This window comes from Rhinatrema bivittatum, chromosome 3 (assembly GCF_901001135.1).
Source record: "Rhinatrema bivittatum chromosome 3, aRhiBiv1.1, whole genome shotgun sequence".
Classification (NCBI taxonomy): Eukaryota; Metazoa; Chordata; class Amphibia; order Gymnophiona; family Rhinatrematidae; genus Rhinatrema; species Rhinatrema bivittatum.
The window spans coordinates 250,416,589-250,442,087 of record NC_042617.1 but is presented as its reverse complement, the minus strand read 5'-3'; the positions used below and the strand labels follow the sequence as shown (position 1 = coordinate 250,442,087).

General features: G+C 49.7%; 1 protein-coding gene across 1 annotated transcript in view; it reads left to right on the top strand.

Moving 5' to 3' along the window:
- The window catches only part of LOC115087343 (zinc finger protein 135-like), a 77,896-nt gene that overhangs the window by 14,628 nt on the left and 37,769 nt on the right, over positions 1-25,499 (top strand). The gene's annotated exons all lie outside the window — the stretch shown is intronic.

Here is a 25,499-nt window from a genome sequence, read left to right as displayed (position 1 = left end):
CACTTGGCTCATTCCTCAGTCCCCTTCCTAGGTGGCCGCCTCTCCCTGTTTTTCGAGGAATGGGTCAAGATGACGTCGGACCAGTGGGTCCTCGACATTATCAGAGACGGGTATGCCTTTGAAATTGTTCGCGACCTACCGGATCTTTTTCTTTTTTCCCCATGCGGGCGGTCCAAGCGGGAAGCGGTGGAGCAAACCCTCGCCAGGCTCCTGAGTTTGGGCGTGGTGGTCCCGGTTCCGGAGAAGGAGCTTGGCGCAGGCCAGTATTCTATTTACTTCGTCGTCCCCAAGAAGGACGGGTCTTTTCGTCCGATCTTAGACCTCAAAAGAGTCAACCAGGCTCTCAAGATCCCGCATTTCCGCATGGAAACCCTGCGAGCGGTTATCGCAGCAGTTCGCCCTGGAGAGTTCCTCGCCTCGCTCGATCTGACAGAGGCGTATTTCCATATTCCGATTCACCGCGATTAACCAGAAGTATCTTCGCTTCCATGTCCTCAATTGGGATTTCCAGTTTCGGGCGCTCCCCTTTGGCCTCGTGACCGCGCCTCGCACCTTCACCAAGGTCATGGTGGTGGTGGCGGTGGCTCTCCGCAGGGAAGGAATTCTTTTTACCCCTTCCTGGACGACTGGCTCATGCGGGCCAAGTCGGAGGCTCTTTGTCGGCAGGCGGTGGATCACGTGTTGGCTCTCCTCGCATCTCTCAGGTGGATAGTGAATTTCTCCAAGAGCAACCTTCATCCCTCCCAGGAGTTAGAGTTCCTGGGAGCCCACTTCGACACCCGGGTGGGCAAGGTCTTCTTGCCATGTGTGAGGACTCTCAAGTTGATCGACCAGATTCAGAATCTGATCTCGCTGCCTCTTCCGACGGCCTGGAACTACCTACAGGTCTTGGGATCCATGGCATCCACCATCGACCTAGTCCCCTGGGCTTTTGCTCATATGCGACTGTTACAGAAAGCTTTGCTATCCCATTGGCAGCCGGTGTCGGAACAGTTTCACATAGTCCTCCCGTTCTTGGATTCTACAGTCGCCGACTTGCAGTGGTGGCTTTCCCTTCCTCATCTCCTACAGGGAATGCCTCTCCAAGTCCCACATTGGACGATAGTAACCACGGACGCCAGTCTCTCGGGCTGGGGTGCGGTCTGTCTTTCCCAGTTCACCCAAGGGATCTGGTCGACAGCTCAGTCTCGCTGGCACATCAATCGATTGGAGACTCGGGCAGTGTTCTTGGCTCTTCAGGGGTTTCTCCCCCTCATCTGTGGCAAAGCGGTAAGGGTTCTGTCCGACAACTCCACCACCATGGCTTACATCAATTGCCAAGGGGGCACCCGCAGTCCACGTGTGGCTCTAGAAACCAGCCGTCTCTTCGCCTGGGCCGAGCGACATCTACAGTGCCTAGCGGCCTCCCACATTGCGGGCAAGGAGAATGTTCAGGCCGATTTTCTCAGTTGTCAATCGCTCGATCCGGGGGAGTGGGAACTCTTGGACGCGGCTATGGATCTGATCGTCGACAGGTGGGGTCCCCCCCACCTAGACCTCATGGCGACCCTCCGCAATGCCAAGGCAGATCGGTTCTTCAGCCGCTGGAGGGATCACGGCTCGGAGGGCGTGGATGCTCTAGCTCTCCCTTGGCCGGCGGACGTCCTTCTGTATGTGTTCCCCCCATGGCCCCTGGTGGGGAAAGTTCTCAGAAGAATAGAACTCCACCGGGGACCTGTGGTTCTGGTAGCACCCGAGTGGCCGGGCAGGCCGTGGTTCATGGACCTCGTCACCCTAGCGATGGACAGACTTCTGCGGTTAGGCCACCTTCCTCGGCTTCTTCGGCAGGGGCCTGTATTTTTCGACCAGACCGATCGCTTCTGTCTAGCGGCCTGGCTTTTGAACGGCGACACCTGAGGCGTAAGGGCTACAAGGAGGAGGTTATTTCCACCTTGCTGCGGGCCCGAAAGCAGTCGACTTCGCTGGCTTACGTGCGTATCTGGAAGGTTTTTAAATCTGTTTGTGCGGAGTCGGGTGTCTCAGCGCGCTCCGCCCCGGTCTCCTTGGTCCTTTCTTTTCTTCAGAAAGGTCTTTCCAAGGGTCTTTCCTTTAGTTCTCTGCACGTGCAAGTCTCGGCTCTTGGCTCTCTCCTGGGTCGGGTAGAAGGCCATCCCTTAGTGGGACACCCGGATGTGATTCGGTTCTTGAAGGGCGTCAAGCACCTACGGCCACCTTCTCGACCAACTTGCCTGTCGTGGAGTCTTAATCTGGTCCTTCGGGCCCTCTGTATAGCTCCGTTCGAACCTCTTCATCGCGCTACGCTAAAGGATCTTATGCTCAAGACTGTTTTTCTTGTCTCTATCTCCTCTGCTCGCCGGATCTCCGAGATCCAAGTGTTGTCCTGTTGGGAACCTTTTTTGTGCTTTTACGATTCTGGGGTATCCCTCAAGACGGTCCCTTCTTTCTTACCAAAGGTTGTTTCTAATTTTGATGTCAACCAGTCGGTAGAATACCCTGCGTTTTCCACAGAGGAGACTGTGGGTATGGCTGGGGGACGATCTCCATAAGCTAGATGCCAAACAAGTTCTCCTTCGCTATCTCCAGGTTACCAATGACTTTCGGGTCTCGGACCATCTTTTTGTCCTCTGGAGTGGGCCCAATCGGGGTAAGCAGGCTTCTAAGACCACTATTGCGCGGTGGTTGAAGGAAGCGATCTCCTCGGCCTATCTTTGCCAAGGTCGGCCGGTTCCTGAGGGCCTTAAGGCTCATTCACTGCGCTCCCAAGCTACTTCCTGGGCAGAGAGTCAATCGGTCTCTCCGCAGGAGATTTGCAGGGCCGCCACTTGGACGTCCTTGCATACTTTTGCTCGACACTACCGTCTGGATGTGCAAGCTCCGTTTTTTGGTTCTTTTGGGCAGCAAGTGCTTCGAGCAGGACTGTCTCGGTCCCACCCGGTTTAGGGAAGCTTTGGTACATCCCACAGTCTGGACTGATCCGGGTACGTACAGGGAAAGGAAAATTAGTTCTTACCTGTTAATTTTCGTTCCTGTAGTACCACGGATCAATCCAGATGCCCTTCCCTGTCTGTCTTTATTTCTGTCCTCTCGAAGCTTGTTTCTTGCAGATTCGCAGATTCTAATACTTCATTTTTGTGCAAGAATACTGAGCAAATACACCGGAAACCTTGGTCGTTTTGAATACCAAGTATATGCAAGAGCGTATAGTTATACCATGTTTCTTACATTGTTCTACAGTTGTTCCATTGAGATTTATGGTTACTTGCTTGATCCTATTCTGGTTTTGTTATTTTCTGCTTTGACAATGGTTATACTGAAGGGTTACAGGCTAGGCTCTGTCCTCATATAGGATATCCTTTCTGTTTTAGTCTGTCTCCATCTGCTGGAAAGGAGGCTCAACCCACAGTCTGGACTGATCCGTGGTACTACAGGAATGAAAATTAACAGGCAAGGACTAATTTTCCTTTCTGGCCTTCTGCCATCTAGTCTCTTGGTTGGGGGTCTAGGTTTATGTTTCACCCCCCGCCCCCCTCACAAGGGTTACAGCAAGTTCCACCATTACCACCACCCTCTATGCCTTTTGCTCAGTATTCATCCCCAATCCTTCGAGCGAGTCCATTTGTTGCTCCGGGTTCCACTCATTCCCAGGCTGAACTTTACTTGAGAGTTCCTGTGGTGCCTTCCACTCCTTTTCCAAGTATGACACATTCTGTCTCTTCTGCATTGTCTTCACTTGCAGTACGGCTTTTTGGCCCTTCTGCCTTGGTTACATCTGAGTACTCTGCAGCACTTCCCTCTAGGCTTTCTGCAGCACCTCTCTTGGGTCTCTGTGCAGCGCCTCTCTCAGACTTGTCTGTGCTACCTTCCTCAGGCCACACCACAGCGCCCCTCTCCAGTGTCTCTCTCAGGCTAGTCTGTGCTGCTTCCCACAGGTCACTAGATACTGCCTCCTTCTGGGTAGTCTCTGTTGCCTTTTTCAGACCAGATCAGCTCTCTTGCATCTCAGTCACAGTCACTGCAGGGTTCATTCATCTGTCATTCATTCTTTTCACTTGCATTCGGCTTTTCCTGTTCTTGTTATTCTGGCTTGTCTTTCGCTCTCTGTTCCAAAGGTGTTTTCACTGGTTATATGCTAGGTTTTCCTGTCACACCATCCACAGTCTGCTCTGTCTCCAGCACATTTGCAGTTCTTTTCTTTGCACCTTTGTTCCTTTGAAGGGGAAAACACCTGTCTGGTGATTCATATAGCTGCTGTCCTTCTCCTGGTTCAGGCTTAATTTCTGCTAGCTTGTTTATTTATGGATGCCCAGGTTGCTTCATCTCTTTCTCAGCATTTGCCAAGAAAATCTGGATCTTTCTGTATTCCTCTGTTTTATGTAATTGCACTATTTGAGGCACTGTTATTGTTATTATGTAAACCGTTTTGATTTGTAATCCTGTTACAAGAAATTCGGTATATAAAACTGTTAAATAAATAAATACACACTTGTAGTTCAAATAGACCTTGAATCACAGCTTGCATTTTGGTTTCCTTGTGCTCTAGTGTTGAGCAGGCTGACTTTCTGCTGGATGCCACACACACATACATATACATTCAGCCAATTCTGGTAGCTTCACTTTCTACAGAAACCACGCCCCTTCAAACTCAGTCTCTCTAAACACATTAATTCTCTTTTTTTTTTTCTGTGACAAGTTAAAAAAAAGGAAAAAAAAATCCCGCTTTTCCAGCAACTAACTCACTTTGTTTCCCCATCATAGGCAAGAAGAGCTTTTCCCCTTACTTGCAAACAAACATTTAAAGTTGTTAATTTTTCCTTCAAGCCCCAAAATTACAGTTCTCTGTATTAAGAAAACAAATTTAAACTGGGTTTTTCTGTGCTCTTCCCTGAGCCACAGTCGTTTAAACTTTTCAGTGTTCTGTGCACAGCTAGCAGCACTGCTTTGTCTCCAAAATACTTCTTTGCATGCCACACACACTACAAGCTGTCTTTTCTTCTCTACTTTTTCTCCCCCTTGGAGACTTGGGTTTCTCTCTGTGCCTTGTTAGGAAAAGAAATCCCCGACTGACACCATATATGGGATAGCCGAGCAACTTCAGACTGGAGACACACTGTCACACAAGACTCTAGCCTCTTTCACAAAAGGTTCAACTTTATTCTATATTACATAAGAACATAAGAACATGCCATACTGGATCAGACCAAGGGTCCATCAAGCCCAGCATCCTGTTTCCAACAGTGGCCAATCCAGGCCATAAGAACCTGGCAAGTACCCAAAAACTAAGTCTATTCCATGTTACCATTGCTAATGGTACTGGTTATTCTCTAAGTGAACTTAATAGCAGGTAATGGACTTCTCCTCCAAGAACTTATCCAATCCTTTTTTAAACACAGCTATACTAACTGCACTAACCACATCCTCTGGCAACAAATTCCAGAGTTTAATTGTATGTTGAGTAAAAAAGAACTTTCTCCGATTAGTTTTAAATGTGCCCCATGCTAACTTCATGGAGTGCCCCCTAGTCTTTCTATTATCCGAAAGAGTAAATAACCAATTCACATCTACCCATTCTAGACCTCTCATGATTTTAAACAGCTCTATCATATCCCCCCTCAGCCATCTCTTCTCCAAGCTGAAAAGTCCTAACCTCTTTAGCCTTTCCTCATAGGGGAGCTGTTCCATTCCCCTTATCATTTTGGTAGCCCTTGTCTGTACCTTCTCCATTGCAATAATATCTTTTTTGAGATGCGGCGACCAGAATTGTACACATGATTCAAGGTGCGGTCTCACCATGGAGCGATACAGAGGCATTATGACATTTTCCGTTTTATTCACCATTCCCTTTCTAATAATTCCCAACATTCTGTTTGCTTTTTTGACTGCCGCAGCACACTGAACCGACGATTGCAATGTGTTATCCACTATGACACCTAGATCTCTTTCTTGGTTGTAGCACCTAATATGGAACCCAACATTGGTAATTATAGCATGGGTTATTTTTCTCTATATGCATCACCTTGCACTTATCCACATTCAATTTCATTTGCCATTTGGATGCCCAATTTTCCAGTCTCATAAGGTCTTCCTGCAATTTATCACAATCTGCTTGTGATTTAACTACTCTGAACAATTTTGTGTCATCTGCAAATTTGATTATCTCACTCGTCGTATTTCTTTCCAGACCATTTATAAATATATTGAAAAGTAAGGGTCCCAATACAGATCCCTGAGGCACTCCACTGCCCACTCCCTTCCACTGAGAAAATTGTCCATTTAATCCTACTCTCTGTTTCCTGTCTTTTAGCCAGTTTGCAATCCACGAAAGGACATCGCCACCTATCCCATGACTTTTTACTTTTCCTAGAAGCCTCTCATGAGGAACTTTATCAAACGCCTTCTGAAAATCCAAGTGTACTACATCTACCGGTTCACCTTTATCCACATGTTTATTAACTCCTTCAAAAAAGTGAAGCAGATTTGTGAGGCAAGACTTGCCTTGGGTAAAGCCATGTTGACTTTGTTCCATTAAACCATGTCTTTCTATATATTCTGTGATTTTGATGTTTAGAACACTTTCCACTATTTTTCCTGGCACTGAAGTCAGGCTAACCGGTTTGTAGTTTCCCGGATCGCCCCTGGAGCCCTTTTTAAATATTGGGGTTACATTTGCTATCCTTCAGTCTTCAGGTACAATGGATGATTTTAATGATGTTACAAACTTTTACTAATAGGTCTGAAATTTCATTTTTTAGTTCCTTCAGAACTCTGGGGTGTATAACATCCGGTCCAGGTGATTTACTACTCTTCAGTTTGTCAATCAGGTCTACTACATCTTCTAGGTTCACCATGATTTGATTCAGTCCATCTGAATCATTACCCATGAAAACCTTCTCCATTACGGGTACCTCCCCAACATCCTCTTCAGTAAACACCGAAGCAAAGAAATCATTTAATCTTTCCACGATGGCCTTATCTTCTCTAAGTGTCCCTTTAACCCCTCGATCATCTAACGGTCCAACTGACTCCCTCACAGGCTTTATACTGCGGATATATTTTTAAAAGTTTTTACTGTGAGATTTTGCCTCTATGGCCAACTTCTTTTCAAATTCTCTCTTAGCCTGTCTTATCAATGTCTTACATTTAACTTGCCAATGTTTATGCAATCAGCAAGAAAAATAGTAGATTGCTTACCTCTAGCAATGTACACACACCATTACCTTGTCTCAGAGAGGCTTCAGGATGTCCTTTTCCTGATCCCAGCTGGGTCAGCCTCTTATCCTGCCCCAGTTGTTGCGGTCCCGGTCGCGGGGCTCGCGACCAGGTCCTTACCTCCTCATCACCCGGGGAGCTGGCGACAGGGTCCGGCGTCCTTCGGGCCTACTCAGGCCTCTCTGTGGCGGCGTCCCCATGAGGGAGACTCCACCAAGCTCCGATTCCTGGCTCCGCCCCCCCCATAGGTGCACGCACGCACACGCGAGGAGGGGCCATTTAAAGGGACTTTGGCGCGAAACCATGTCCAGTCCCCGGAGATGACGTCAGACGCCGGCAAGGATTTAAACCCAGCATCTGACTGAAGATTTTGCCTTGCAAGAGGTTCACTCCCTGTGAGTAGCTAGTTGCTGTTCCTGTTTCAACTTGATCCTGCCTTCGTTCTTGCTCCAGCCTTGCTCCAGCTTCCGTTCCTAATTCAGCTTCCGTTCCTGATCTTGCTTCCGTTCCTGCTCCAGCTCCATTCCTGTTCCACCTTCCGCTCCTGCTTCAATTCACTGTTCCAGTTCCAGTCTTGCCTCACCCTCGGATTGACTTCCTGGCTCCTGACTCTGGTTTGTCTCTCGGTGTCCCTTGTTTGCCACCTGCCCAGTACTTGGATCATCTTCACGCTGCTGACTTGTCGTCCCGAGAGACCTCACCTAAGTCCCAGCGGTCCGGGTCCTCACGGGCTCCTCCTGGCCCTTCCTTCTCCGCGTAGTCCACCTAACCTTCTATCACTCCTCCGCACGGCCGGTCCAAAGGTCCACCACTCCGGTCATAACAATTTGCAAGGCCATGGACCCGGCGGACATCTCAGGACTTCAAGCCATTCTTGGAATAGCCCAATGCTTGCAGCAGCACTGCCTCGACGTCCTAGCCACCACCGTCGAACGGCTGGTGAATCTTTTGGATTCCACGCCTCCAGAGCCGCCCCTCGTGCAACCTTCCGCTCCTGTTATGAGCGTGACTGCACCTACTCAGCTGTCCTCTCCTTCTCGCTCCTCGGATGATGCCGAGGGTTTTTGAACCAATGCTACATAAGATTCTCTCTTCTACCTATGCAGTTTCCCTCTGACTCCGTAAAGGTAGCCTATATTCTGTCATTGGATGGGAAGGCGCTGAGCTGGGCCTCGCCCGTGTGGGAGCGCAATGATCCGCTACTAAATAATTTACAGCAATTTGTAATTAACTTCAAGCAAGCTTTCGATGAACCCACACGCTTGTCTACAGCAACATCAGAGCTTCTGCAGTTACGACAGGGACCCCCGATCCTTGGCTGACTACGTGATCGAGTTCTGCACCCTCGCTCTGGAAGTAGGGTGGCAAGACGACAGTCTGCAGGGAGTCTTCCTGGAGGGCCTGTCAGCCCATATCAAGGACGAATTGGCAGCCAGAGACATTCCTGATTACCTCAATGGGGTAATAGACTTGGCTGGGCAAATTGACCGTCGCCTTCAGCAAAGGGCGAAGGAGGGACGACCGCCACACCGGACAATACCTTTCGCTCCTGTTTTCTCCAGACCAATGATGTCATCACCAGGCCAAATAGCACCGCACCCAGAGTTGGAGACAGAGGAACCCATGCAGTTAGGACAACCGCCTTTGACTGCAGAGGGAGAGGCGACGACGCCAGGCATTGGGCCTATGCCTATACTGTGGCAGCAAGGGCCACTTTCTAGCCCAATGTAAGGAGCATCCGGAAAACGCCAAGGCCTAGGCAATACTGGGGAGCTACTCCTAGGCTGTATTAATTCTGCTCCTCAATGTACGGTGCCTGTGACCCTTGAATACCCTGGAGGGTCTTTTAATATCCTAGCCTTTATTGACTCCGGGGCAGGTGGGAACTTTATCTTGTCCGATTTGGTGCAGCAACTCCAGTTACCCACTCTTCCTCGTACTCCTCCATTATGGATTACCTCTATCTGGGGCACAGTTCTTCCAGGAAGTATCTCGACCTCCACGGCTCCTGTCACTCTCCGAACCGGAGTGCTTCATTCTGAAAAAATATCCTTCTTGATTCTGGAGAGAGCAGTACACCCGGTGGTACTGGGATTACCATGGTTACAACAACAATCTCCGGTTATCCATTGGGACACGTTACAAATAGCTGAATGGAGTTCCTTTTGCTTCTCTAACTGCCTCAAGGTTCCGTGCTCACCTGGCGTGCCCTTACTGAACACTTCCGTCTTGCCTCCTATGCCTTACGCAGAATTCGCAGATGTATTTTCCAAGAAGAAAGCAGAGATCTTGCCACAGCATCGCCCTTTGACTGTGCAATTGAGTTACTTCCCGGAACCACGCCGCCCCGTGTTGGGGTGTATCCCTTATCCCTGCCAGAGACACGAGCAATGTCTGAATATATTTCTGAAAACCTTGCTAAGGGGTTCATCAGACCCTCCAAATCACCTGCCGAGTCAGGATTTTTCTTCTTAGGGAAAAAGGATGGCACACTAAGGCCATGCATTGATTACAGAGGCCTAAATGCCATTACCAAATGGGATCGTTATCCTCTTCCATTAATCCCTGAACTCCTGGACAGATTACAAGGAGCCAAGATCTTTACCAAACTTGATCTTCGGGGTGCTTACAATCTGGTTCGGATCCGCCCCGGAGATGAATGGAAGACTGCCTTCAATACTAGGGACGAGCATTACGAGTATCTGGTAATGCCATTTGGACTATGTAACGCACCAGCAGTCTTCCAAAACCTCATGAACAAGGTGCTTCATGAGATGCTACATTCCTCAGTTATAGTGTACTTGGGCGATGTCCTGATTTACTCCCATGATTTGGAGTCTCATCGGCAACACGTAAAGCATGTACTACAAGTTCTAAAGGACAACCACCTATATGCAAAACTAGAGAAATGTATGTTTGAACGAGAATCTCTTCCTTTCTTGGGATACATTGTCTCGTCCACAGGATTTCATATGGATCCAGAAAAGGTGTCTGCCATTAAGGATTGGCCTCGTCCAATAGGAGTGAAAGCTTTACAGCGTTTCCTCAGATTCGCAAATTTCTATAGACAATTCATTCCTCATTATTCCCTTAAGGTGGCACCACTTACTGCCCTTACTAGGAAGGGGGCTGATGCTAAGATGTTGCCAAAGGTAGCCTGTCAGTCTTTTGAGGATCTAAAAAAGGCTTTCTTACTGGACACTTGCATACACCACCCGGATCTGCAACGCCCCTTTATAGTGGAGATGGACGCTTCCAACATAGCGGTAGGGGCAGTACTCAGTCAAAACTCCAGTACAGGAAAACTACTTCCATGCTCATTTTTCTCCAAGAAATTCTCTGCAGCCGAGTGTAATTACAGTATAGGAGACAAGGAGCTCTTGGCAATTAAGTTGGCGTTTGAAGAGTGGAGACAGTGGCTGGAGGGGTCAGTCCATACCATCACAGTTTACCCGAATCATAAAAATCTGGAGTTTTTGTGTCAGGCCCATCGTTTAAACCCCAGGCAAGCCCGTTGGTCCCTCTTCTTCAATCGCTTTGACTTCACACTTCTCTATCGACCAGCATTCAAGAACATCCGAGCGGATGCTTTGTCACGTACCACGGAGCTGGAGGGAGATGGGGAACTTCCCCAGTACATTTTGGATCTGGCAAGAATCAACTTAGCTAGCGCTGTCGTAAGTCCTCTGGGGAGGACAGTAGTCCCACGGCGCCTACAGAAGAGAGTTTTGGTATGGGCCCACGACTCCCTCACTGGTGGCCATGCAGGTCGAGACAGAACGCTGGACCTCCTAAATCGCTATTATTGGTGGCCAAACATGAGGCAAGATGTTAGCACGTATGTCAGTTCCTGCCCCACCTGTGCTAAACAAAAGCCCCGAACAGGTCAACCGTTGGGTCTTCTGCAACCCTTGCCCATACCCATAGAACCCTGGACTAATATAGCCACGGATTTCGTGGTTGATTTACCTTCTTCCGAAGGGAAGATGGTTATTTGGGTCACAGTGGATCGTTTCTCCAAGATGGCTCATTTCGTTCCATTTCCCAAGTTACCATCTGCACCGGAGCTAGCTCAACTCTTCACACAGCACATCTTCCGAGTTCATGGTCTACCGCAGAACATTGTCTCAGACCGGGGGTCCCAATTTACGGCCCGATACTGGAGAGCATTATGTAAGAAATTTGGAGTTCAGCTTAATTTGACCACAGCCTTCCATCCTCAGAGTAATGGACAGACCGAACGCATGAATCGCGCATCTTTGCTACTGAAAGACAAAACAACTGTTGTGTTCCGCGCCAGTGGCCGTCCATGGGCACAGCCCCTACCATGCCCGCGGTGGCGACCCACCGTGGGAGTTCCGGGAGAAGCCCCAGATCAGATGTCCCTCACTCCGACTTGAATCCCGGTGCTGGTCGCCGGGTGGGAAAATAAGAACTAGGGATGTGAATCGTTTTTTGACGATTTAAAATATCGTCCGATATATTTTAAATCGTCAAAAATCGTTAGAGCCGCGATACAATAACAATTCCCCCGATTTATCGTCAAAAAGTCGTAAATCGGGGGAAGGGGGAGGGCGAAAAAACCGGCACACTAAAAAAAACCCTAAAACCCACCCCGACCCTTTAAAATAAATCCCCCACCCTCCCGAACCTCCCCAAAATGCCTTAAATTACCTGGGGTCCAGAGGAAGGGCCCCGCTGTGATCTTCCACTCTCGGACCCCCGGTGCTTGTAGAAATGGCGCCGGCGCTACCTTTGGTTTTTCCGTACGGAAAAACGATTCGCGGCAGGAGATCGCTCCCGGACCCCCGCTTGACCCCCAGGGACTTTTGGCCAGCTTGGGGGGGCCTCCTGACCCCCACAAGACTTGCCAAAAGTCCAGCGGGGGTCCGGAATGACCTCCTGCAGTCGAATCGTGTTGTCTATGGCCGGCGCCATTTTGCGTCGCCATTTTGCGTCGCCATTTTGCACAAAATGGCGCCAGCCGTAGACAACACGATTCGACTGCAGGAGGTCGTTCCGGACCCCCGCTGGACTTTTGGCAAGTCTTGTGGGGGTCAGGAGGCCCCCCCAAGCTGGTCAAAAGTCCCTGGGGGTCCAGCGGGGGTCTGGGAACGACTTCCTGCATGCGAATCGTTTTTCCGTCCGGGAGCGTCCGTCCGGGAGCGTACGGGAGCGTCCGTCCGGGGCATACGGGAGCGTCCGTCTGGGAGCGTACGGGAGCGTCCGTCCGGGAGCGATCTCCTGCCGCGAATCGTTTTTCCGTACGGAAAAACGATTCGCATGCAGGAAGTCGTTCCCGGACCCCCGCTGGACCCCCAGGGACTTATGGCCAGCTTGGGGGGGCCTCCTGACCCCCACAAGACTTGCCAAAAGTCCAGCAGGGGTCCGGAACGACCTCCTGCAGTCGAATCGTGTTGTCTATGGCCGGCGCCATTTTGCGGCGCCATTTTGCGTCGCCATTTTGCGCAAAATGGTGCCGGCCGTAGACAACACGATTCGACTGCAGGAGGTCGTTCCGGACCCCCGCTGGACTTTTGGCAAGTCTTGTGGGGGTCAGGAGGCCCCCCCAAGCTGGCCAAAAGTCTCTGGGGTCCAGCGGGGGTCCGGGAGCGATCTCCTGCCGTGAATCGTTTTCCCGTACGGAAAAACCAAAGGTAGCGCCGGCGCCATTTCTACAAGCACCGGAGGTCCGAGAGTGGAAGATCACAGCGGGACCCTTCCTCTGGACCCCAGGTAATTTAAGGCATTTTGGGGGGGTTCGGGAGGGTGGGGGATTTATTTTAAAGGGTCGGGGTGGGTTTTAGGGTTTTTTTAGTGTGCTGGTTTTCCCGCCGTCCCCCCCACTGGACCCCAGGTAATTTAAGGCATTTTGGGGGGGTTTGGGAGGGTGGGGGATTTATTTTAAAGGGTCGGGGTGGGTTTTAGGGATGTTTTAGTGTGCCGGTTTTCGATTTTCACGATTTTCACGATATTTTAAAAACCCAAACGGCGACGATCCGATTCCCTCCCCCTCCCAGCCGAAATCGATCGTTAAGACGATCGATCACGCGATTCACATCTCTAATAAGAACATAAGAAAATGCCATACTGGGTCAGACCAAGGGTCCATCAAACCCAGCATCCTGTTTCCAACAGTGGCCAATCCAGGCCATAAGAGCCTGGCAAGTACCCAAAAACTAAGTCTATTCCATGTTACCATTGCTAATGGCAGTGGCTATTCTCTAAGTGAACTTAATAGCAGGTAATGGACTTCTCCTCCAAGAACTTCTCTAGTCCTTTTTTAAACACAGCTATACTAACTGCACTAACCACATCCTCTGGCAACAAATTCCAGAGTTTAATTGTGCGTTGAGTAAAAAAGAACTTTCTCCGATTAGTTTTAAATGTGCCCCATGCTAACTTCATGGAGTGCCCCCTTGTCTTTCTACTATCCGAAAGAGTAAATAACTGATTCACATCTACCCGTTCTAGACCTCTCATGATTTTAAACATCTCTATCATATCCCCCCTCAGTCTTCTCTTCTCCAAGCTGAACAGTCCTAACCTCTTTAGTCTTTCCTCATAGCGGAGTTGTTCCATTCCCCTTATCATTTTGGTAGCCCTTCTCTGTACCTTCTTCATCGCAATTATATCTTTTTTGAGATGCGGTGACCAGAATTGTACACAGTATTCAAGGTGCGGTCTCACCATGGAGTGATACAGAGGCATTATGACATTTTCCGTTTTATTCACCATTCCCTTTCTAATAATTCCCAACATTCTGTTTGCTTTTTTGACTGCCGCAGCACACTGAACCGACGATTTCAATGTGTTATCCACTATGACACCTAGATCTCTTTCTTGGGTTGTAGCACCTAATATGGAACCCAACATTGTGTAATTATAGCATGGGTTATTTTTCCCTATATGCATCACCTTGCACTTGTCCACATTAAATTTCATCTGTCATTTGGATGCCCAATTTTCCAGTCTCACAAGGTTTTCCTGCAATTTATCACAATCTGCTTGTGATTTAACTACTCTGAACAATTTTGTGTCATCTGCAAATTTGATTATCTCACTCGTCGTATTTCTTTCCAGATCATTTATAAATATATTTAAAAGTAAGGGTCCCAATACAGATCCCTGAGGCACTCCACTGTCCACTCTCTTCCACTGAGAAAACTGTCCATTTAATCCTATTCTCTGTTTCCTGTCTTTTAACCAGTTTCCAATCCACGAAAGGACATCGCCACCTATCCCATGACTTTTTACTTTTCCTAGAAGCCTCTCATGAGGAACTTTGTCAAACGCCTTCTGAAAATCCAAGTATACTATATCTACTGGTTCACCTTTATCCACATTTTTATTAACTCCTTCAAAAAAGTGAAGCAGATTTGTGAGGCAAGACTTGCCCTGGGTAAAGCCATGCTGACTTTGTTCCATTAAACCATGTCTTTCTATATGTTCTGTGATTTTGATGTTTAGAACACTTTCCACTATTTTTCCTGGCACTGAAGCCACGCTAAACGATCTGTAGTTTCCCGGATCGACCCTGGAGCCCTTTTTAAATATTGCGGTTACATTAGCTATCCTCCAGTCTTCAGGTACAATGAATGATTTTAATGATAAGTTACAAATTTTTACTAATAGGTCTAAAATTTCATTTTTTAGTTCCTTCAGAACTCTGGGGTGTATACCATCCGATCCAGGTGATTTACTACTCTTCAGTTGTCAATCAGGCCTACCACATCTTCTAGGTTGACCGTGATTTGATTCAGTCCATCTGAATCATTACCCATGAAAACCTCCATTACGGGTACCTCCCCAACATCCTCTTCAGTAAACACCGAAGCAAAGAAATCATTTAATCTTTCCACGATGGCCTTATCTTCTCTAAGTGCCCCTTTAACCCCTCGATCATCTAACGGTCGAATTGACTCCCTCACAGGCTTTCTGCTTCGGATATATTTTAAAAAGTTTTTACTGTGAGTTTTTGCCTCTACAGCCAACTTCTTTTCAAATTCTCTCTTAGCCTGTCTTATCAATGTCTTACATTTAACTTGCCAATGTTTATGCTTTATCCTATTTTCTTCTGTTGGATCCTTCTTCCAATTTTAGAATGAAGATCTTTTGGCTAAAATAGCTTCTTTCACCTCCCCTTTTAACCATGCCGGTAATCGATTTGCTTTCTTTCCACCTTTCTTAATGTGTGGAATACATCTTGACTGTGCTTCTAGATTGGTATTTTTTAACAATGACCTCGCCTCTTGGACATTTTTTACTTTTGTAGCTGCTCCTTTCAGTTTTTTTCTAACAATTTTTCTCATTTTATCAAAGTTTCCCTTTTGAAAGTTTAGCACGAGATCCTTGGATTTGCACACTGTTCCTCTTCCAGTCATTAAATCAAATTTGATCATATTATGATCACTATTGCCAAGCGGCCCCTCCACCGTTACCTCTCTCACCAAGTCCTGTGCTCCACTGAGAATTAGATCTAAAATTGCTCCCTCTCCTCGTCGGTTTCCTGAACCAATGCTCCATAAAGCTATCATTTATTCCATCCAGGAACGTTATCTCTCTAAGCGTGACCCGATGATACATTTACCTTACCCAGTCAATATTGGGGTTATTGAAGTCTCCCATTATTACTGCACTACCAATTTGGTTAGCTTCCCTAATTTCTCTTAGCATTTCACTGTCTGTCTCACCATCTTGACCAGGTGGACGGTAGTATACCCCTATCACTATAGTCTTCCCCGACACACAAGGGGATTTCTACCCATAAAAAATTCAATTTTGTATTTAGTCTCATGCAGGATGTTTATCCTGTTGGACTCTATGCCATCCCAGAACATAAAGCACCACACCTTCTCCCGCCGTGCTCCTCTCTGTCATTGCGATATAATTTGTACCGCGGTATAGCACTGTCCCATTGGTTATCCTCTTTCCACCATGTCTCTTGAGATGCCAATTAAGTCTATGTCATCATTCACTGCTATACATTCTAATTCTCCCATCTTACTTCTTAGACTTCTGGCATTAGCATACAAAATTTCAAAGTTTGTTTTTTGTTTGTATTTTCATTCTGCTTTTTAATTGATAGGGATAAGGTAGACTTTTTTAGTTCAGGTGAGTTTTTAGTTACAGGCACTATTTTTCTAATTATTGGAACCTCACTGTCGGGATGCCCTAATTCTAATGCATCATTAGTATCCTTTGAAGATACCTCTCTCCGAACCATGCGCTGCTGAGCGACTGTCGGCTTTCCCCTTTGTTCTAGTTTAAAAGCTGCTCTATCTCCTTTTTAAAGGTTAGCGCCAGCAGTCTGGTTCCACCCTGGTTAAGATGAAGCCCATCCCTTCGGAAGAGACTCCCCCTTCCCCAAAAGGTTCCCCAGTTCCTAACAAAACTGAATCCCTCTTCCTTGCACCATCGTCTCATCCACGCATTGAGACTCCGGAGCTCTGCCTGCCTCTGGTGACCTGCGCATGGAACAGGGAGCATTTCAGAGAATGCTACCCTGGAGGTTCTGGATTTAAACTTTCTACCTAAGAGCCTAAATTTGGCTTCCAGAACCTCCCTCCCACATTTACCTATGTCGTTGGTGCCCACATGTACCACGACAGCCGGCTCCTCCCCAGCACTGTCTAAAATCCTATCTAGGTGACGCGTGAGGTCCGCCACCTTCGCACCAGGTAGGCATGTTACCAGGCAATCCTCACGCCCACCAGCCACCCAGCTATCTACATTCCCAATAATCGAATCACCAACTATGACGGCCGACCTAACCCCTTCCCTCCTGGGCAGTAGGCCTTGGGGAGATATCCTCAGTGCGAAAGGACAATGCATCCCCGGGAGCCGTCCCTGCTCCTGCCTCGCGGCGTCCAGCGGCGTTTCCTCCACAGGGGAAATCCAAGAATGGCCGCCGCCATCCATAGGTGCGAGGCCGCGCCCCCTTCTCAGATTTAAAGGGACCTGATCCCTTTAACTAGACTCACCTGTTTCCTATGAGCCAGAGCAGAGGAAGTATAAAAGGAGACTTCCTCTGCTCATTCGTTGACTTGGAAAACTTCCGTGGTTAGTCAGGTCTGCTTGCTTCGGTGAGTTCTTGTGCTTTGGATCCTTGTTCCTGTTTTGTCTTGGTGTTCCTGGTTCCTGACTTCAGATTGGCAAGCGGTGATTCTCTGGTGTGTGACTTCGGACTGGCAAGTGGTGATCCTTTGGTGTGTGACCTCGGACTGGTAAGCGACCACCCTCTGGCACTTGATCTCGGACCTCTTCTTGACCGTCGTCTCCAAGGGCCCGCCTAAGTCCCAGCGGCCCGGGTCCCTACGGGCTCCTCCTGGGGGGACCGCGGGCTTACAGGGGTGAAGCTCCAGTCAGGCTTTGCACCGAACTTCTTGAACTCTCAAAGGTCCACCTAAGTCCCAGCGGTCTGGGTTCCTACGGGCTCCTCCTGGGGGAACCTCGGACTTCCAGTGGCGAAGACACACCTCCTTCTTTGACGCCACGACTCTTCGTCTGCCTCCACAGTCGCCTCTGTCTCCAGTGCCGAGGGTCAGCTGGTCACGTCTTCTGTTCCTGCCTTGCCACCCGACGGGAGAACCTACAGATCTTCCTCCTAAGGTATTCCATCCTCCCGTTGGCCCAAGGGTTCACAAGCCTGAGCAAAACAGATTGCCAAGTCCATGGAACCGGCGGAGGTATCTGCCCGCCAGGCCATTCCTGGAATGGCCCAGCGCCTGAAGGATCAGCAACAGACCCTGGATGCCCTGGTCTCTGCTGTACAGGGCCTGACCCAACGCCTTGAGGCGTTAGGGCCCATGAATCCTACACTGCCATCCCTGCCCGGGGTTCAAGGAGGCCGCCCTACTCAACAAGGCGCCATCCAGGCTTCCGTGGGTGATCTGGGGCAAGTAACTCCCATGCAACTCCCAGCACCCTCTCGATATGCTGGAGACGCGAAGTTGTGTCGGGGATTCCGTAGCCAGTGCCAGGTCCGTTTTTCCTTGATGCCTGCGCAGTTTCCCAGCGACCTGGTCAAAACCAGCTACATTATGTCCCTGTTTGACGGAAAGCCCTTAATCTGGGCTTCTCATCTATGGGAGAGAAGAGACCCTGTGTTTGGAAACCTGAATCAGTTTCTGTCTGCTTTCCGGCAGATTTTTGATGAGCGCGTCCGCAAACCCACTGCTGTCTCAGAATTGCTCCGATTGCAACAGGGTACTCGGACAGTGGCCGAATACGCGACAGAATTCCGCACCCTGGCCGCAGAGCTGAATTGGAGAGAGGATTGCCTCCACGGGATCTTCTTGGAAGGGCTAGCCTTGCGCCTTCAGAATGAGCTAGCAGCGAAGGAACTCCCAGACGACCTCGATGGCATGATAGAATTAGCCAATCGAGTGAACCATAGGATGCGGTTTCGCCTTCCAGAAGTAAAGGCAGCGAGAAGGCCATCTCCCTCCTCCAAGAGGGCATCAGAAGCCCTTTGAGCACCCGCCGAGGAACCCATGGAATTGGGTCGTGGTGGAATATCCATTCGCGAGCGCCACCGGCGAATGAAGGAAGGCCTCTGCTTTTATTGCGGTACAGCGGGCCATCAAATAGCCGCTTGCCCAGCACGACCGGAAAACTCCCGGGCCTAGGACCTGAAGGAGGTCTCTTCCTGGGCCTAACTTCTCCAGCACCTCCACTAACACTACCAGTGGCTATAACATCGGCAGTGGGGGAATTCCACACGCTAGCCCTGGTAGACTCTGGTGCCGGCGGCAATTTTATTATGCAGAGTTTGGTGGAGCACTTAAAGATTCCGTTAGTCCGTGTTCCTGCTCCACTGGTCATCTCTTCAATTCAAGGGAAACTCCTCCCGGGGCATGTGACTCATATCACAGAACCCACCCCGCTGAGGGTGGGGCTCCTACATCGCGAACAGATGGCTTTTCATGTCCTGGAGCATTCTATACATCCGGTTGTCTTGGGCCTTCCCAGGCTCAAGGAACACGGTCCCCAGTTTTACTGGGTGAACTTGCAGTTGGCCCTCTGGGGGCCGAAGTGTCACGGCAAGTGCCTCCAGTCTGTGGTCCCCATCTCGTGCTCCATCGCCTCCACCAGCCTTCCAGGTCTGCCGGCCTCCTATGCCTCGTACGCGGATGTTTTCTCAAAACAAAAGGTCGAGATACTTCCCCCTCATCAGTCCTTCGATTGCGCTATCAATCTCCTCCCAGGGACTGAGCCTCCTCGAGGGCGCACCTATGCCCTCTCGTTGGCCGAGACGCAGGCCATGAAAGAGTACATTGAGGAAAACCTGGAGAGAGGCTTCATTCGGAAATCAAAGTTCCCAGCAGGGGCTGGATTTTTCTTTGTCGCAAAGAAGGACGGAAGCCTTCGCCCTTGTATTGACTACCAGGGCCTGAATGCTATAACAGTCAAGGACCGTTACCCCTTGCCCCTCATCTCCGAGCTCTTCAACCGGCTGCAAGGTGCGAAGATCTTCTCTAAGTTAGATCTCCGAGGGACTCCGAGGACTTACAACTTACAACTTACAACTTACAACTTACAACTTGATCCGAGACAGCCACTATGAGTATTTAGTAATGCCGTTCGGGCTCTGTAATGCTCCAGCTGTGTTTCAGAACACCATGAACAAGATACTCCACGACCTCTTGAATCAGTGCGTGGTCGTATACTTGGACGGCATTTTGATATTTTCTGACACTTTGACCGCTCACCGCCAGCACGTCGTCCAAGTTTTACAGCGCCTCAGAAAACACAAATTGTATGCGAAGCTTGAAAAGTGCCTTTTTGAGCAGGAGTCTCTTCACTTCCTGGGATACATAGTGTCCAGTGAGGGATTTCGTATGGACCCCCAAACGCTGAAAGCCATTCGGGAATGGCTACAGCCGTCAGGATTAAAGGCACTCCAAAGGTTTTGGGGTTTTGCAAACTACTATCGCTCATTCATACCGCATTATGCGTCCATCGTTGCCCGGATGACAGCCCTGACCTGGAAAGGCGCGGACCCTAAGAATTGGCCTCGGGGAGCGGAGGTCGCCTTTCGTTGCCTCAAGGAGGTGTTTCTGCAACAACCGTGCCTTCGGCATCCGGATCCACAGCGGCCGTTTGTCATCGACGTGGACGCGTCCTCGTAAGGCATAGGTGCCGTTCTGAGTCAGACTTCCGAAAGTCATAAGATATGCCCGTGTGCCTTCCTCTCACGTCAGTTCTCTCCGGCAGAATGGAACCATGCCATAGGCGACAAGGAGCTCTTAGCTATCAAGGTAGCCCTGGAAGAGTGGCGCCCTTGGCTAGAGGGGGCACAACACCAGTTTACGGTCTACACAGACCATATAAACTTAGAGTACCTGCATCGGGCACAACGACTCAATCCATGGCAGGCATGCTGGGCCCTATTCTTCACCAGATTCAACTTTGTTCTTCGTTACAGACCCGCCGAGAAGAATCGCAAAGCCGACGCCCTATCACGTGTCTTTGAGTCTACAGAAAATTTGGAGGAACCTCGGTTCATTATTAAGCCGTCCCGTATCCTCCTGTCTGCTACCACGACCATCCCTCCCGGGAAAACTCTGGTTCCACTGCACTTGCGGAAACAAGTCCTGGCATGGGCTCACGATTCCCGCTGTTTCGGTCACCCTGGACAATCCCGGACCTTACAGATCCTGCGCCGATACTATTGGTGGCCTAAAGTCAATAAAGATGTATGGGCGTACGTAGAGTCCTGCCAGTCATGTGCTCGCCACAGGAGGATCCCTGGTTCGACCCCAGGCTTACTCCAGCCCTTACCAGCACCTTCGGAACCATGGACCCATGTGGCAACCGACTTTGTGGTCGACCTGCCACTATTCAGTGGCAACACGGTTATATGGGTGGTCGTCGACCAGTTTAGTAAAATGACACACTTTGTGCCGCTCCCAGGATTGCCGTCTGCACCACAGCTGGCTCAGCTGTTCGTCCAGCACATCTTCAGGCTACATGGCCTACCAAGAAGCATCCTTTCAGATAGAGGACCTCAATTTACTGCCAGGTTTTGGAGGGCCCTCTGCCAGAAGTTTGACGTTACCTTAGACTATACGTCTGCTTACCACCCACAGTCTAATGGCCTTGCGGAAAGAACGAACCAGACCTTAAAGCAGTTCCTCCGTATCTACGTCAACGAGAAACAGGATGACTGGGCTAGCCTGCTAACCTGGGCAGAATTTGCACTTAATTTTCATCTCTCCACGGCTACCGGATCCTCGCCATTTCAGATAGTTTATGGGAAGCAGCCACGTCTGCCGCTGCCAGTTCCCATTCCAGTTACGTCCCCGGTAGCCCAACTCTCTGCAGACAACTTACATCACCTGTGGATCTCCACGTGGCGTGCGCTGATCAAAGCCAGTCAGGCAGCAAAGAGGTATGCCGATCGGCGAAGAAGGCCATACCCGCCTCTCAGGCCGGGCCAAAAGGTATGGCTGAGCACACAGTTCATCCGCCTGAAGCTGCCATCAGCGCGACTGGTCTCGCGATTTATTGGGCCATTCCCCATCATTCGACAGGTGGGTGCCGTATCGTATCAGCTTCATCTGCAGCCTTCCCTCAAGATACACAACACGTTCCATGTGTCCCTCATGAAACCCTTGGTGTTATCGTGGCCTTCCAGCATGCCTCCGACTCCCCAACCTATTGCCTTCGAAGATGACCTCACCTATCAAGTCCGAGAGGTCTTGGATGTGAGGAAGCATAGGAAGAAATGGGAGTACCTGTTAGCGTGGGAGAGGTTCGGCCCCAAAGAAAACACCTGGGAGCCGTTGACCAACATCTTAGACCGGGGCTTGCTTGAGCAATTCCACAAGGACCACCCATCTAAGCCCAGGCCTCTGGGAAGGTGCCCTAAAGAGGGGTGTACTGTTATGTTCTGCACCCATGGCCGTCCACGGGTGCGGCCCCCTACCATGCCTGTGGCGGCGACCCGCCGCGGGAGTTCCAGGAGAAGCCCCGGATCAGACGTCCCTCACTCCGACTTGGATTCCGGTGCTGGTCGCTGGGTGGGGAGCCGTCCCTGCTCCTCCCTCGCGGCGTCCAGTGGCATTTCCTCCGCAGGGGAAATCCAAGATGGCCGCCGCCATCCTTAGGCGTGAGGCCGCGCCCCCTTCTCAGATTTAAAGGGACCTGATCCCTTTAACTAGACTCACCTGTTTCCTGTGAGCCAGCGCAGAGGAAGTATAAAAGGAGACTTCCTCTGCTCATTCGTTGACTTGGCAAACTTCCGTGGTTAGTCAGGTCTGCTTGCTCTGTGAGTTCTTGTGCTTTGAATCCTTGTTCCTGTTTCGTCTTGGTGTTCCTAGTTCCTGACTTCGGATCGGCTAGCAGTGATTCCTGGTATTGACTTCGGATCGGCTAGCAGTGATTCCTGTTATTGACTTCGGATTGGCAAGCGGTGATTCTCTGGTGTGTGACTTTGGACTGGCAAGTGGTGATCCCTCGGTGTGTGACCTTGGACTGGTAAGCGACCACCCTCTGGCACTTGATCTCGGACCTCTTCTTGATTGTCGTCTCCAAGGGCCCGCCTAAGTCCCAGCGGCCCGGGTCCCTACGGGCTCTTCCCGGGGGGACCGTGGGCTTCCAGGGGTGAAGCTCTAGTCAGCCCTTGCACCGAACTTCTTGATCTCTCAAAGGTCCACCTAAGTCCCAGCGGTCTGGATTGCTACTGGCTCCTCCTGGAGGAACCGAGGACTTCCAGTGGCGAAGACACACCTCCTTCTTCGACGTCACGACTCTTCGTCTGCCTCCACAGTCACCTCTGTCTCCAGTGCTGAGGGTCAGCTGGTCACGTCTTCTGTTCCAGTCTCGCCACCCAACGGGAGAACCTACGGATCTTCCTCCTAAGGTATTCCATCCTCCCATCGGCCCAAGGGTTCAAAAGCCTGAGCATAACAACAACTGGGTAACGTTACTACCTTGGGCAGAATTCTCCTATAATAATCATACGCATTCAGTCACTGGGAAGTCGCCCTTTCAGGTAGTGTACGGTAGGCAACTCAAATCAACATTACCCTTGCCTATAACTGTTCCTTCGCCAGTGGCTCAATTATCCGCCCAACAGCTACAGAATCTCTGGAGCTCCATTCAAGACAAGCTCTCAAGATCGGCGAGAGCCGCAAAGAAGTATGCTGATCAGCATCGACAACCTGCGCCTGTGTTCCTACCAGGCGACAAAGTCAGGTTAAGCACCAAGAATATTCATCTTCAAGTCCCGTCTCAGAAATTAGCTCCTAAGTACTGTGGTCCTTTCCGAATTGCTGAGAGAGTAGGGCTAGTTTCGTACTGTCTATGCCTCCCCACTACTCTATGCATTCACAATGTGTTTCATGTCTCCTTACTTAAACCAGTAATTCTTTCCAGGTTTCATCGTAGATCGCCTGATCCTACAGAGACTCCGGCTAATGATGAGATAACATATCAAGTTCGGGAGGTCCTCGACGTATGTTTTCACCATCGTCGATGGGAGTACTTGCTGGCCTGGTAGGGATGCGAACCTGAGGAGAATACCTGGGAGCCCGCCCGCAACATCTTGGACAAATCACTCCTGCACCAATTCCATTTGGACCACCGTGGTAAACATGGTCCTTTGAGGAGAGGGGCATAAGAGGGGGGGGGGGGTACTATTGCGGTCCCGGTCACGGGGCTCGCGACCGAGTCCTTACCTCCTCTTCACCTGGGGAGCAAGGATTTAAACCCGGCGTCTGACTGAAGATTTTGCCTTGCAAGAGGTTTACTCCCTGTGAGTAACTAGTTGCTGTTCCTGTTTCAACTTCATCCTGCCTTCGTTCTTGCTCCAGCCTTGCTCCAGCTTCCGTTCCTGATCCAGCTTCAGCTCCATTCCTGTTCCAGCTTCCGCTCCTGCTTCAGTTCGCTGTTCCAGTTCCAGTCTTGCCTCATCCTCGGATTGACTTCCCAGCTCCTGACTCCGGTTCGTCTCTCGGTGTTCTTTGTTTGCCGCCTGCCCAGTACTTGGATCGTCTTCACGCTGCTGACCCCTCGTCCCGAGAGACCTCACCTAAGTCCCAGCGGTCCGGGTCCTCACGGGCTCCTCCCGGGGGACCTCGGGTTTCCATGGCGAAGATCCTGCTTGGTCTCCTGGCTCCATGCTGCCTCCCAGCCTTTCCTTCTCCGTGGAGTCCACCTAACCTTCTATCACTCCTCCGCACGGCCAGTCCAAGGGTCCACCACTCCGTTCATAACACCAGTAGGGTCCCACCCACAGTGCTGTCTCTCACTGTACAGGCTTCTTGTTAAGGAGGGGTAGTAAGGCCTCTCCTTCTCATAGCTAAAGAAATGAAATCAATCTTTCATGTCCTGTTAGCCCACGTCTTAAAAGGGGACTCTATCACAACATGAGAAGAAATCTATCTAGGAAATAAGGATAAAGCTACACCCTCAGCTTTGGCATCCAGTACCCTAAATAGCGCTCTCTAAAGCAGAGGGAAACAAAGGTTCTGGAATTTGATGTGTAAAAAACAGTCACCTAAATTTGTCTCTCATTAAAAAAGTTACCAACTGAGAAGGGCCAAAAAACACATACTTTATAACGATACATTTTGTAAGATTTTTTTAAATGAATATATAAAACATATACTCAGCAGAAATACACAACTGCTTTTGATGTGTTGGATCTCATTGCCTCCTTCATGCCCCTGGCTACCTATGCATTGATTGGGCCACTGATTTTTTTTGTCTAGTTGTAGGCTGTGCATGGGATTGGGTGAATAGCTCTGGCATGGTACATCTTATCTTCTCTGTTGCATGCAGGTGTATATTCAGAAATAGACAACTGTCTTGGATTCCAAATATTGAAGATGTCAAATACTTAGGTTAAAGAGGAGCTTGCTCCTGCTTGATTTTTAGGGTCATGCCCCAGCCCCACTGGACCACTTCTTCCCATTCTCCTGTCTCTTTGGTAACCCAACCACCACTCTCCCGTCCTTTCTTTGGCACCAAAATCTTAAATCTGTCCCTAGCTCTCTGATTGCAAGTCATCGGGCTCCCAGGTTAGTTGAAAATTTAAGTCTCATGCACTGTGGAAGTTGGGCCTGATTGTAACCAGTGCTACTCCATGCATTTTACACCAGCCTTCTTGGAAGCCTCATGCAGCCACACTGCTGATATTAGGATTGAGACGCTGGTATCTTCTCTCTCATTACCTGTAGTTCATCACCAGATCAGTTTGTGACTCATGAATTTGCTTACATCCGTGTTAAAATGATTAGGATACTGCTAGAAAGGATGTCTGATGATCAGCACAGCAGCAACCC